The sequence below is a fragment of the Schistocerca cancellata genome, chromosome 9 (genome assembly GCF_023864275.1).
Source record: "Schistocerca cancellata isolate TAMUIC-IGC-003103 chromosome 9, iqSchCanc2.1, whole genome shotgun sequence".
Taxonomy (NCBI): Eukaryota; Metazoa; Arthropoda; class Insecta; order Orthoptera; family Acrididae; genus Schistocerca; species Schistocerca cancellata.
Window position 1 is genome coordinate 213,038,996 of NC_064634.1, and position 15,846 is coordinate 213,054,841.

Sequence of the window (15,846 nt, forward strand, 5' to 3'; positions counted from 1 at the left end):
GTCGCCTAGAACTTAGAACTAATTAAACCTAACTAACCTAAGGACAGCACACACATCCATGCCCGAGGCAGGATTCGAACCTGCGACCGTAGCGGTCTCTCGGCTCCTGACAGCGCCTAGAACCGCACGGCCACTCCGGCCGACCTAAATGATAAAGGATCTTACTTTCTATGTATTCGCAGCACATTGCACTTGTCTACATTGAGATTCAATTGCCATTCCCTGCACCATGCGTCAATTCGTTGCAGATCCTCCTCCTCATGCATTTCCATACACATTTCCATTGTTACAAACTCTCGATATGCTCCAGCATCATCCGCAAAAAGTCTCAGTGAACTTGCCATGTTATCCACAAGGTCATTTATATATATATATATATATATATATATATATATATATATATATATATATATATATATATATATATATATATATATATTGTGAATTGCAGCGGTCCTACGACTCTCCCCTGCGGCACTCCTGAAATGACTCTTACTTCGGAAGACTTCCCTTGAATGAGAATGACATGCTGCGTTCTGTTATTTAGGAACTCTTCAATCCAAACACACAATTGGTCTGATAGTCCATGTGCTCTTACTTTCTTCATTAAACGACTGTGGGGAACTGTTCAAAAAATGGTTCAAATGGCTCTGAGCACTATGGGACTTAACATCCATGCCCGAGGCAGGATTCGAACCTGCAACCGTAGCGGTCGCGCGGCTCCAGGCTGTAGCGCCTAGAACCACTAGGCCCACCCCAGCCGGATGTGGGGAACTGTATCGAACGCCTTGCGGAAGTCAAGAAACATGGCATCTACCTGGGAATCCGTGTCTATGGCCCTCTGAGTCTCGTGGACGAATAGCGCGAGCTGGGTTTCACACGATCGTCTTTTTCGAATCCCATGCTGATTCCCACAGAGTAGATTTCTAGTCTCCAGAAAAGTCATTATATTCGAACATAATAAGTGTTCCAAAATTCCACAACTGATCGACGTTAGAGATATAGGTCTATAGTTCTGCACATCTGTTCGACATCCCTTCTTGAAAACGGGGATGACCTGTGCCCTTTTCCAATCTTTTGGAACGCTACGCTCTTCTAGAGTCCTACGGCACACCGCTGCAAATGGTTGGGCGTCGACGACTCTTAACAGAATGTGCGGTTCGGAGACTTGTCTGCTAAGTAAGGTAAGACAGACTGCGACATGTGACATCTCTGCAAAAGAGCACATTGCTGGTGCCCACACACAAGTGTTCCGAAGCGCACCGTTCATCGTACATTGTTGGACATGGAACACTGCAGCACATCACCTCTACGTAAAATCGGGATTCGACCATTGATCAATGGAAAAGTGTTGACTCTTCAGGTGAATCGCATTTTTGCTACCCTAGGTCGATGGTCGTCTCCTCAAACACCGTCATCGAGGTGAACGGCGGATAGAAACTCGTTACGGACGCAGGCTGGTGGGAGAAGTATTATGCTATGTCAGACATTCTCCTTCGCTTTCACGGGACCTGTGGCAGTAAACGAAGACTCGCTGACAGCTGTGAACCACCTGCATTCCCTCCTGCTTGATGTCGCTTTCCAGCAGTATAAGCGTTCCGTGTCTCGGAGCCAGAGCCGCGCCGCAGTGGTTTGAGGAGCATTGAGTGGATTCACATTTATGTCTCTGTGACAAAATTCGCCTAATGTAAATACTATGGACCCCATTTGGGTCGCTATCGCCTGCCATCACCTCGTAAGCAAATCAGCGGCCAATTATTTAAGCGGATTACATGACCTGTGCGTAGACATCTAAAGCAACATACCTCCATAAACCTACTAACAAACTGTCGGATCCCTAACGCGAGAATCAGTAATGTATTTCGTTCCAAGGACGAACAAACGAGCTATTTGGTAGGTGGTTCATGAGTGTATTTTAACTACGGTGACATGCGAACTGTTTGGAAACTTAGCTGTTTCGGAAAAACTTGCAGCCTTGGCAAGAAAGTCAATGCTTATCCGCTTTTGGGTGTCAGATACATCGTTCCGTTTGTGCACTGCAGCAGCGACGTCACTGTTTTCCACGTCCCCTCAATGTGCTTCGTATATCCTCAATTGCTAGTGCTGCCATCTCTAAGACGTTACTGCACGTTGACTTTGAACGTACCCAGTGGTCGCATTAATGTGACTGCACCCATGTAGAAGCTACAATGTTTACCGTTATTTCACACCTACGTCAAATATGAATCGTTTGGCGTGCGTTTGAAAGCAATATCCTACCGATACTCCTTCATATTGAGACCAATATGGGAAAATACGTGTGCATTGCTGGTAAACACACCCTTACTTCTCGTATGCTTAGTGAACACCTCGTATCGGTGTTTGGGTAATACTGATGATCCTTTTGAAATGGACATGCAAAACTAGGGGTTGGAGATTCCTCGAGAATATATTGGGGCCTTTATTAATACCACATCATGACATTTATGTGCCCTGAATTCTTAAGATATACTCGTCATTTTGGATACTCCAGCTGTTATCATATTACTTTAATTCGTTTAATTCAGGTATTGTGATCCAAGCAACATAGGGTGCAAACTTTGTTAAGTTAACGTAGATCTCGACGTTGCACACATACCGAATTTTGAAACCGATTGCGTATTTTTTTAATGGAACTACACATTTTTTATTGTGTGGTAATGGAAAGAGACCTCAAAGAAGATATCAACGATATAACATGTGTAGAACAATGAAACAGTAAAAATATGACAGCGCCGTATGCCAGTTGCACCCTCCTCCACCTCAAACATCAGATCTAACGCTCCAAACACGTAATTCGGGCACCTTTCGTGTGTTTACATGTGCTGAGGCCTGTCTGTGCTTTGCTAGTGTATTGTTCAGACAACTTGATCGTGGAGATGGTCACACTTAGTACTCCATTCGCCTAAGAGAATATGGTTTTCATGCAAATGTCACCAAACTGTAGGCTGTATAGTAATTATGAACGTGTCAAGCACTCGCCACCTATCTTTTACAAACATTGTTACTCAGTCAGTATAAAGTGTTTATGGATCAGTTACACGATTGATCATAATGATGTGGACCGAGTCTCATACCAAATTAATTTTTAAATGTTGCTACGTGCTAACCTTCCTCATGTATTCTTTTTTAATCAGATGCAAGTTAGGAATTCACATCCACCACCTTTCCTCATTACATAAATAGAAATACTTCCATAGAATGGCAGAAGTTCTCAAATTTTACTTTGCTGTCTGTGAGAAAATTTATGTCACCGGGTAAGTGATCAAAAATTTTGGTAGCAGCACTGTGCATCACATTTTACCTTAAAGACAACCTCAATTAGGAGTCATAGATGTCTTTTTTTCTTGGCTATTGTAATAAATATGCTCTTCCACTTTTTATGACAAAGAAACAACACATTAACACGACACAATTTCAATTACAGTAGATTTTCAAAAATGGCTCCATTGACACGTAAACAAAGGATACACCGTAGCATCATGTTCTGTCTGACACGGGCAAAAACCCCAGGAGTATCCTGAATTGTTCCTGCTGCTGCTACTATCCGGCAACCAGATCCACTTCTGATGCAACAGGAGTTGCGTAAACAAGGTTGTGCATCTCTCCCCAAACAAAAATGTCCAGAGGGAACATATCTGGGGATCAATCAGGCCATGGTACAGGACCACCTCTGCCAATCCACGTTTCTGGGAACCGTCGGTCCAGAAATCGACGCACACGACGACTGAAATGCACCGGCGCCCCGTCATGTTGGAACCAATGCGTTGTCTTGTAGGGAGCGGGACGTCTTCCAGCAATTCTGGCAATGCTCTGGCGAGAAAATTGTAATAGTGCCTGCCATTTAATAGTCTAGGTAGCAGATAAGGCAGAATTAAACAGTCCCCAACAACACCGACCCACACGTTAACGAAGAACCGCACTTGACGAGCGCTAGTAACTATGGCATGTGGGTTATTCTCACTCCAAACATGCGAACTGTGCATGTTGAAGACTCCATCACACCCGAACTTGCTTCATCAGTAAACAAAACAGAGGATGGAAATGTAGGAAGCATTTCATACTGTTCCAGGTACCACTGCGAAAACTGTGCTCTGGGTGGATAATCAACTGCTTCCAGGTTGTGGACACACTGTAAATGAAATGGACGTAACAATTGCTCTCGAAGGACTGTTCTTACATTCGTTTCATTCGTCCCCATGTTACGTGCAATTGCACGAGTGCTGAGTGAAGGATCCCGCTCCACATGCTGCAAGACAGGTCCCTCAAATTGCAGCTTTCTTACCGTGCGACGGCGTCCCTGTCCAATAATCTGCTAAATGACCCGGTCTCGCGCAGACTTTGGTACACAGCAGCAAAGGTCGTATGATGCGGGATACGGCGATTAGGATATTGTTGTTGATAAACCCGCTGTGCAGCTCTTCCGTTGTGGTGCGCTACGTAGTACGCACCAACCATATCAGTGTAATTACTCCAGGTGTATCGCTCCATTAGTAAACAGAGACAATGCACTACTACACTGGAGGACAGCAGTTGCCTACAACTGAAGAGCGTAATACGCCCTCTAACAACTGAAGATCGTAATACGGCCTCTAACAACTAACTGAAGAGCGTAATACGGCCTCCACGGGTTTAAATAATCCTCATAGGAAAGAACGACATTAGGGAAAATTATTTCTTTTGATGTCCCTTACAACCTTCCAAAGTGTGTCGGTTTAAATACTTTTCACCCTGTATATCAATTAACTGATTTCTTTCTCCTCAAGATTTGCAATGATTGTAAGTGAAATAGAGGCTGAACTAAGTTGGTATTGGAGTTCCAAAATACTTTACCCTACGGCTGGTCCCTGCGGAGGTTCGAGTCCTCCCTCGGGCATGGGTGTGTGTGTTTGTCCTTAGGATAATTTAGGTTAAGTAGTGTGTAAGCTTAGAGACTGATGACCTTAGCACTTAAGTCCTATAAGTTTTCACACACATTTTTTTAATACTATTCCCATTTTAAATTTTCATCTATCTAAACAAAGTTCCCACACTATTTATTATTTCGTCACCAATTTTTACGCTTATAACTGATGTGAATGTCTCTAGATGTGCAGAACAGAATATGTTGTGTCTGCTTCAAATTAAAAGTGAGACCATTCACCAAAACCAGTCAGTGACTTAAGAACATCTTTACCATGTCTTCTTTGCGGTACGGATGTGTGAATTGGTTACAACACTTACATCACCCGCGAAGGAACTAATTCTGCTTGTTGTATGTTACACAGTAGATCGATCACATTTATGAGGAACAATAGCAGACTTACGATTGAGCCTTGTAGAACCGCCTGCCGCCCCCCATACCTCTTTTGTCCCTCGTCGGAAGACTCTGCGTGATTACGTTGGTAAAGAGAGTAGCTCAAAATACGAAGAACAAAATATGGTAAGCAAGTGATAAGAGAAGTGCAACCAACATTTTAACACGGCAACACACTCTCCTCAAGTCACAACGACGTAGCTTGAATTTTCCCACAACTAATTGCAAACAACATCCAAGAAATACAATGAAGTGTGAAACTCTGACAACGCCTGAAATTCTACACGACATAAAAACTTTAATGAGAATCTAAATCCCTCTGATCGAAACAAGAATTGAGCAAGTGGGCAGTGTTTCAAGCTGAGTTCCATCTTTTAACTCAGATTCCCTACCATTTAAATTAGGCCACGGAGTTCCCGCGTAGAGGGAACCGAGAAATCGATGCATGAGCACTTAGGTCAACAAACACTACAAAATACTTACATAAATTGTATTCAATTGCGATAGAAAAAATCATGACCTCACTCAAATTTAAAACAATCGAAAGAATTTCGAGACGCCGCCAACATGCCGTAATTTAACCCGAGGTCGTCTGCACACGGTTTCCTATATTAACTAAGTCAAGCGATGCGAAACAGATTCCGATACTATAATCTGTTCATCGTAAGAATAAACTTGATGTAAACATTACACCACGTATTCTTCTGAGTTTGCTTGAATCTCATTGGATTTAGTTTCACTTGGAGCGGAAATCAATCATAAGGATACGTCTTATGCTTTTTTACACGCATATAAACTGAGCGATAAAGTGGGACAACAGCTTTATCGGCGTATTAAACTTACAGAGCACTGGCCAACCAGCTGGTCTAGCTAACCTGCAATGATGTGAGCAGTTGCAGTTCAGACTAAAAAAGAGATGAGCCTTCAAAGCATTATAGCTTCGAATGCTATTTAATTTTTAAAAGAATGAAATAATATTCGGAGATATTCCTGTACTATACCACGCGCTTCTTACGTGTCCAGACGGAAAGCATAAAACGCTCTCATTCTCACCTAACATAGTCTTCTAATTACAAACAAGAACAGTGAAAATTCCTAACTTAAACACAGGGCAATTTTTCTGAGCGAGCTTTGTGTGATGCAAAACCATACTGCAGAGATTTCATCGTACTGTTGAATACTGAAGCCACTGAAGGTATTAATTACAGTCATTCCTCTTGTAATCTCTTAGCTCCTCCCTTCTCCGAATTCGAGAAATACATTTCAGTTCTGGAACTGTCATCTGCTACGCTGATAACCAGTCTATCAAGAACAGAATCTCCTCTTCTGTTTTGACGTGCCGTTCTATATCTGTCTGGTTCGTGTGAGATTACATCGGTAGTATTAACGATGAACATAGTCCAAATAAAGAGTATTTGGTTTTTCATTTCTGCCCTAAAATTTAATTGTTACGTTTTCTTAAATTAAGCTACCTTTATTGACAATCTTTCATAAAATATCGAAAATTAAGAACCTATATTCGCAATAAGAACAGGAATTTCGAGTGCAGTCTGTAATAAGAAACAAGAAGACGTGCATTATTTATAAAAAAGATGAATTTTACAGTTACAAGAGGTAGATATTTCAAATTGAAGGAAAATAAAGGGAATGGAGGCGAGACTTTAACCAGCGATCCATAAACTTCACAGGGTTACCAAGCTACTACGCTACCGGTTTTGCTACATACTCAATGTGTGTGAACATGAACTGTATCACATATAGTCCCTCGGAAAACTGTAAAGCTGATTTTCCTGTAAATTTATGAAAACATTAAGAACAAGCTATCTCTCAGCACTTTTTAACCGTGTTCCACACGCGTGTTTCACTACGGAACGGGAAGCATCCCCACATATTTTCATGCTGTGTATTAACAGCGCAACAATCAGAGAACAACGGTGCAGAGACTGTGACTGTACACGATTTTTGAAATAAAAACTGCATATATAAAGCATGATTAAAAAATGTTGATTGCTGTTAATAAATTAAAATATCGCAAAGTTTCGTTAACGTACTTGGTAATATCTAAATAGGACCTGCTTCCAAGAGGGTAATAACACCATCATACGTGTGCTATGGCTTCTGACCTATCATGCCGCTTGTGTTTGTTTACATCAGGTTTATTCTTATGATGGAGTACAGTGTGACACACAAAACAGTGTCGGATACCACCCTTCCACCTTACGACGTGGTTCACTCTACTGCCGAAACGGCCGCCTGTTGCTGATCGAGTGATTCTAAAATCTGTCGATCTATGCGTGCCAAGATCCTGCGGTTTACTCTCGCCACAGAGAAGCGCGGATACATGAGGGTATCGATATCAACCCGGGAGACAACATCTCGTAGCGATAAGTGACTGGACTTAACTAGAACATATGTTACATACACTGGTCTAGAAAATTAAAGGAACAAACGAAAATTTTGGAACGTTGTGTTTATTTTGCCACAAAACAGTGCAAACAGATGATATCAATGTAGAAACAATGTAAAGAATACACGACGTAAACAAATGCATTATGCATAACGGTAGACTAAAATGTTCTTCCTTTCTTCCAACTTAACAGATTTGCACACACGTTCCGACAACTGGTTAATGTACTCAGTATGGGGTTTAACCACCTCTGGCAACAATGCAGGTCTGACAACGATGGGGCGTGCTGTGAATAATATTGTCAATCTCATGTGGCGCCAATAACGCCCATTGTACCTGGAGAGCTGCTTGTTAATCTTGAAGAGCGATGCAGCCCGTCTTTCTAGTGCACTGCAGACATGCTCTACGGCAGGCTGTTCCAGCTCGTCGGCTCCGTTGTGAGCCGCGGAGCGCTCCCTGCTCCAGGGAGCCGTGTCGCTCGCTGTGACCATTCAAGTGGGCCGGCACGCCGGTACGTGGCACGGCAAGCTGAGGCAGGCGGCAAGGCAAGCGTTTTGATGTGCCAGCTGCGTCTTACAAGATCGACGTGGCGACATGCTACACCAGGAAATACGATGTTCAGGAAATAAATAAGAAACAACTGTTTTATAAGGAATTGCATACTAAATTTATTGGGCCTTTGTAGCTTGACATTTTCTTTTCATTACAAGATCGGAAATATCAGGCATCAAAGTGTTCGCAGCGTTAATGCGGAGGATGGCCTTCATTGTTGCGTCCCGAAGAGACGATCGTTCCTTACTTTTTACTCTTTTCATTGCTGAAAAAGCTGCTCACAACAATACGTAGATCCAAACATGCACATGATCTGAGTGGCATTGTTGTGAAGTTTGGAAAATGTTTTTTGCTGTAATGAACGATACCATCGTGACAAATCCAATGTGTTGTAGTACCTCAATAATCTCCAATTCAAGTGACGATGACAAGTCATCGGGGGAAACTGAAAAAGGAGCGCTGATCACCTTAAGTTCCATTTCCAAACTAGTTAGGTCTCGGAATCGTGTTTCAAACGACGTGATGAGCTGCTTTGCTTGGTAATCGCCGAAAGTAGTACCTTCAGGTAGTTTTAAAGAAGCAAGACGATTGAAGAACGTTAAATGTCCATTACTCATCTGCCTCTCAAATAAACGTAAGTTTCATCTAGTCGTGCATGTCAACGATTAGCTGCCCTTTGCCCTGCAATGACAAATTTAAATTATTCAGATGCATAGTTATGTCAGCTAGGAACGCCAGGTCTGATATCCACGTTATATCTTTCAGACCACAATTGCATATTCAGTAGTGTTTTCTCCGCTCTCATTCACCTGAAAATCATAAACGCATTACAGAACACGAACTATGTTGCATGTTATGATACCCCCCCCCCTATTACGAAACCATTTTTGAACTTACGTCTCCTGGTATGTCGTTCTTAAGGCTGGGCACCAGTTCTCTGCGTGCAACGCCTTCTGCCTGATCGTAGTGCGCTGCGTGAAGACATGTACAGGGCTATTACAAATGATTGAAGCGATTTCATAAATTCACTGTAGCTCCATTAATTGACATATGGTCACGACACACTACAGATACGTAGAAAAACTCATACAGTTTTGTTCGGCTAAAGCCGCACTTCAGATTTCTGCCGCCAGAGCGATCGAGAGCGCAGTGAGACAAAATGGCGACAGGAGCCGAGAAAGCGTATGTCGTGCTTGAAATGAACTCACATCAGTCAGTCATAACAGTGCAACGACACTTCAGGACGAAGTTCAACAAAGATCCACCAACTGCTAACTCCATTTGGCGATGGTATGCGCAGATTAAAGCTTCTGGATGCCTCTGTAAGGGGAAATCAACGGGTCGGCCTGCAGTGAGCGAAGAAACGGTTGAACGCCTGCGGGCAAGTTTCACGCATAGTGATGTGAATGATTCATTGTTTAAACCTCCTCTACCAAGAAACGTGCCAGAACTGCGAGCTCGCATCAACAATGCTTTCGAACTCATTGTTGGGGACATGCTGCGCCGAGTGTGGGAGGAACTCGATTATCGGCTTGATGTCTGCCGAATCACTAAAGGGGCACATATCGAACATTTGTGAATGCCTAAAAAAACTTTTTGAGTTTTTGTATGTGTGTGCAAAGCATTGTGAAAATATCTCAAATAATAAAGTTATTGTAGAGCTGTGAAATCGCTTCAATCATTTGTAATAACCCTGTATAATGTCGTTGTATATTGTACCTCTTCGCAGGATTAAATACTTTATTACATACAAGACATTGCGGACGACCATCCCTCTCAATGAATAAGAAGGTATCCTCCAATAGAAGTACAGGGCTCCCGCGGCTAGTCATAGCTGTCATCGAACACGGATTATTGCGTCAGTTGCGGCTGCTTGCGGCCAGGGGCAGTGGGTACGCTTTCCCCCTCCACGCCGGCTCCGAGCTGCCGCAGTGAGCGCTCTGGAGCGCTCCGGCTCCCTGGAGCTCGGTTGGAACAGCCTGCTCTACGGGATTCAAATCGGGGAAACGAGCAGGCAGTGCCATGCAGGCAATATCTTCCGTTTCCAGGTAAACATCAACCGCTCTTTCTCTGTGAGGTCGATCATTGTCGTCGATCAGTAAGACGTCTGGACCCGTACCAACTCGCAACAACCGCACATGAGGTCCCAAGACGTCGTCATGATACCTGACAGCAGTTCAACCTTACCGATTCACCCGCACAATTTCATGAAGAGGTGCTCACGTGGTCAACGTAATCCCTGCCCACAACCTCGGAGATCCTCCTCGATATCGGTTTCTTTCCATAAGGTTTTGGTCTCGAAATAGTGTTCCACGTTCCCTCCAGATGCGAATGCATCGAGAATCACTCTTCAGACCAAATCGCGACTTACCTGTTAAATGAACATTGGCCCACTGTTCGACCGCCCAGGCGGCATGTTGACGACTCCATTCTAGATGTTCCCTTCTGTGAAGACGCAACAGAGGCACACATACAGCAGGTCTCCAACAGTATAAGACACTCAGCCGAAGCCTTCTGGACAACGCTTGTCTTGATACAACACGTCCGGTGGATGGTGTGAGGTCAAATGCCAGTTGCCGTGCAGTGCTAAGGCAGTACCACCGTGCCCTTCCATACAAATAATGGTCTTCTGATATCGCTCGTGGTCGGCCCGGCCCTGGTATTTGGGGTAGTGTTTCCGTCTCTATAAATTGTTGCCACATCCAAGAAACAACAGAACGATCCACATTAAACCGTCAGGCCTCATCAGTTTACGACAGTACTGCTCCCATTCTTCTTATGGCTCTCCACTGCAGAGAGTCTGGTAGGCATCTTCTCTGTACCATACTGCCACATCTGTGACTGTATACACAGCGATTAAAGATATGGGACTACCTGGCGAACACTGACCCGTCTGGTAGGTATCCTGACGCCATGGTCGATGTGGCTGTCCGCTAACCGGAATGCCATTTTCCGCGCAGAAGACGATTTTACGCACTTCTGTTGACAGTTTGTACGTTTATACGATTAATTAGACACAAGACGCGGAAATAGTGGTTCCTTGCTTTAATTTTGGACACCATGGTATTTAGTGAAAGGTGAGGGTTACCAGAACGCACTCCTTTCAATGTCCCTGCGTATATCATGCATTTAACACAAAAAATACCCTGGGGCACAGGATTCGTCATAACCTCACAGAGTCAATAAGATAACTTGTGATGACCTCCAAATGCACTATACTGAGCAGACGCTTCGAATACGCAACTATCATTTCAATGAACAGTACTCAAAGTAAGACTGCGCTGGGTACCGATTTATAAATATAAAATGACCAAATCACTGGAAAGGACACTAATACGGATATTTTCATAGCGCAAACAATGGGAAGTTGTCCGTGAAGATCTCGAAATTTACACAGCCACAATAAAAAAATCCTGACAAGACTCTTAATGAGCAACGTGAATTTTCACGTAACGCTTCTCTTAATATTTACGTCGACGTGCACCCTCGTTCCACTAACATCATCGTGTCTATTTTGCCAGTTGGCTCTAGATGAACGGTAGTCGGCGTTGGCTCTGTCCTTCGACTTGCATAAAGGGAATAGTTACTCGTTCGTCACACAAAAGGCTATGGCATGTGGCCACGCCAATGACGCTGTATTGTTCCCCTAACGAATACCATTTAACTCTTTTCTTTATATAGGGTAACATTGTTTATAAAGCGTTACAGATGTTTTTGTAACGACATCCCTTTCCCCATTTTAATCTTAAAACCAAAGCCATCAATATTTTTACTTTTTAAATGAAGGCAAGATCTTTAAATTGTGTTTTAACAGATGGAGGACTCCTAAGTCTAATAGGATTTTTTTTAACTTTGCACTAACTGTTTTGCTAAATTATGTAAACACGTGAGAAAATATACAATATACAATTTACTTTGAAGTTATTTTTGTTGATTTTGTAACGTATCGTATACTACACTGAAAATCCAAAAAAATGGTACACCTGCCTAATTTCGTGTAGGTCCCCTTTGAGCACGCGGAAGTGCCGCAACACGACATGGCATGGACTCAACTAATATTTGAAGTAGTGTTGGAGGTAAGTGACACTACAAATCCTCCAGGGCGTCTATAAATCCATAAGAGAACAAGGAGGTGCAGATCTCTTCTGAAAAGCACATTGCAAAGCATCGCAGATTTGCTCAATAACGTTCATGTCTGGGGAATTTGGTGGCAGGTGTATATGTTTACGCTCAAAACAATGTTCCTGGAGCCATTCAGTAGCATTTTTGGACTGTGGGGTGTCGCATTGCCCAAGACCTTCGGAAAGCAGAATGTACTTAATGGATGCAGGCGATGAGACAGGATGCTTACGTAAGTGTCACCAGACAGAGTCGTATCTAGACGTGTCAAAGGTCCCATTATCACCCCAACTGCACGCGCCCCACACCATTACAGAGCCTCTACCAGCTTGAAGATTCCCCTACTGACATACAGGATCTATAGATTCACGAGGTTGCCTCCATACCTGAACACATCCATCGTCTCGATATAATTTGAAACAAGACTCGTCCGACCAGGCAACATGTTTCCTGTCATCAACAGTCAATTGTCGGTGTTGATGGGCCCAAACGAGGCGTAAAGCTTTGTTTTGTGGAGTCATCAAGGGTACACGAGTGGGTCCTCGGCTCCGAAAGCCCATATCGATGTTGTTTCGTTAAATGGTTCGCATGCTCACACTTGTTGATGGACCACCATTGTAATCTGCAGCAATTTCCGGAAGGGTTGGACTTTTGTCACGTTGAACGACACGTTGAACGATTCTCTTCAGTCATCCTTGGTCTTGTTCTTGCAGGATCGTTTTCCAGCCCAGCGATGTCAGAGATTTTATGTTTTACCGGGTACATCATATTCACAGTACACTCGTGAAATGATCGTACGAGAAAACCACACCTTTATCGCTACCTCGGGGATTCTGTGTCCCATCGCTCGTGTGCCGACTATAACACCACGGTCAAACTCACTTAAATCTTGAAACATGCCACTGTAGCATCAGTAATTGATCTACCAACTGTGTGAGACACCTGTTGTCTTATACAGACGTTGCCGACCGCAGCGCCGTATTCTGCCTGTATTATATGTCTCTGTATTCGAATACAGAGTTTATTCGGCGCTTCAGTGTAAAAGGTATTAGGGTGATATTTTTTTAATTTTATTAATTGTTTTTATATTGTGACGGAATAATTTCTTCTACAATATAGAAGAGTACGGGCCAATGACATGTCATTTGATTGACACACGCAACTTTTCGCATTCCATCCTCTGTATTTTGAGTATTAGCTTTTTGTGTCATTCTTACTATTACTGAAGAAGTGCACCTTGCAAAGACAGATATGAATGAGCTAATGATGCTTTGATGTTGTTGTTGTGCCATTGATGGTACTATTTATTGTGTTACACTTACGTAATTTTTTCTATTGTAGCGTTTCTTTTTTCCCATTTTGTATTCACTCATCATACCTACAGAGATTGCGGTCTTTTGAGGCAGGCCATCAAGCATGAGTATTAGGCCAAAAGGCCGGCTAAGAACACAGAAGAAAAAGGCTGATTTGCTGAACAGTGGAGAGAAGGAGAATGGTGGCATGATGGCTGGCTGAGGAACGCGGAAAGAACACGAAATGTAACGCATTGTAAGCCGGAATACGAAGAATGATCAAATACGTCACAAGCAGTGTATACCAAGTGACCAAAGGTTTCTCTAACAAGATAGCAACGATCTTATTACACAATAAAATGGACTCGAGGACTAAACTACTGAGACAGTAAGTGCCACTTGGGAAAACTAAGACAGAAAGCGGAGATATTTCATGTGCGCTTCTACGGGTGATTCTTAAATGTTGAACCAATAAATTACGAAATGAACAGATACTAGGAAGAAGGAACGAGTCGATATTCTTGCAACAAAAGGGAACATTGCCCTAGACTTACTCACAATGCACTAGAAGAAACGTTAACGGTCGGAACTGTAAACCCGAAAAGCAAAACATTCCAAGGGATTAAAAAGATATTAGAACATTGGAGATGACTAGGCAAGAGCAAATATTTTTTTTAAAAAAAGTAGTCAAGAACCGTGGTTTTCAATGCAAAAATTGTCGAGAGTTCAGATCGCAGATATTCCCGCCCGTTAGCTGACTGGTCAGGGCGCCGGACTGCTGTTCTACGGGCTCGGGTTCGATTCCCGGATGTGTCGGAGATTTTCTCCTCTGAGGGAGTGGTTGTTGTGTAGTCTCCATCATCATTTCATGTGCATCCGGCGCGTAGGTCGCCCAATGTGGCATCGAATATAAAAAGACCTCTAATAAGGCGGCCGGACCTGCCGCGCAAGGGTCCTCCAGCCCAATGACGCCAAACGCTCATTTCCATTTTCCATCGCAGATCTTGCGATGTAGGAGCTAATGAATGACATTTATTGGCATTTTGACTTGTATACGGAACATATCAAACGGCAGATATATGATATATAGATATATGAAACAGTGTCCATTTGGGTTCAGTAAATTCCGGGAAGCGCAGGTAGTTTTCTTAGAAGTGTCATGTTCCTTGACTTTCAGCTGTAGATTTACGTGTACGGAGACATTTAGCAGCGTGGTTATACAAGTTAGCGCTGTGGCCAGACGCCACGTATTATCACCAAGCCAGGCTTCAGGAGCCCGAGGATCTTACGCAGTTACTGCCGGAAGAGTGCGGCTTGCTTGCACTCCGTCGCCTGCTAACAGCTTGTCGGTACATTTGGCTGTTCGTAAGCGCTGTTGCATAAGTGCATCGTTTTCTCTGACCTCGGCACATAATTTCATGCGTTCCACTGTTATCACCTCGTCCATGCAATTTCACCTACGGATGGAACAGCTTTGAAAGTAATTTCCTTGTGCGAGAACATTAAATTCACTCATACTAACGACACAAAACTTGTAGGAAGTTTTTCAGCTGGTGGTATTCCTTGGATTTATTTTCAGTTGGTTGCAATAGTGCGACAAAGAGGTGCTGTCGTGTAGCCAGCTCTGATGTAATTGTCCTGACTGAATTTGTAATAACACAAAGATAATGCATTTCATTACCGTTTTAATAAGCTCTAATAATGCATGTAGATGACACCTCTGCCAGCATGCTTTACTTATCACAATCATTAGCATATAAGAGTGACAATACGATATTTACAGTTCTCTCACGTAGTTAGATACGTCTCAGATTATGCAATGGAACTCATCTGAATCCAACCACTTATGAACGTCATTAGTGATCATTTAAATTTCTTAAAATAAGAAGAAATCAATACGATGTAAGTAGCTTTAATCAAAACATTCTGTATTATCGACGTAAATTACACTATGTTATCAAAAGTATCCGGACACCCCAAAAACAAGCGTTTTTCATATTACGTGCATTGTGATGCCCCCTACTGCCAGGTACTCCATATTAGCGACCTCAGTAGCCAGTAGACACCGTGAGAGCAGAATGGCCGGCGGTTGTGGCCGAGCGGTTCTAGGCGCTTCAGTCCGGAAACGCGCTGCTGTTACGGTCCCAGGTTCGAATTCTACC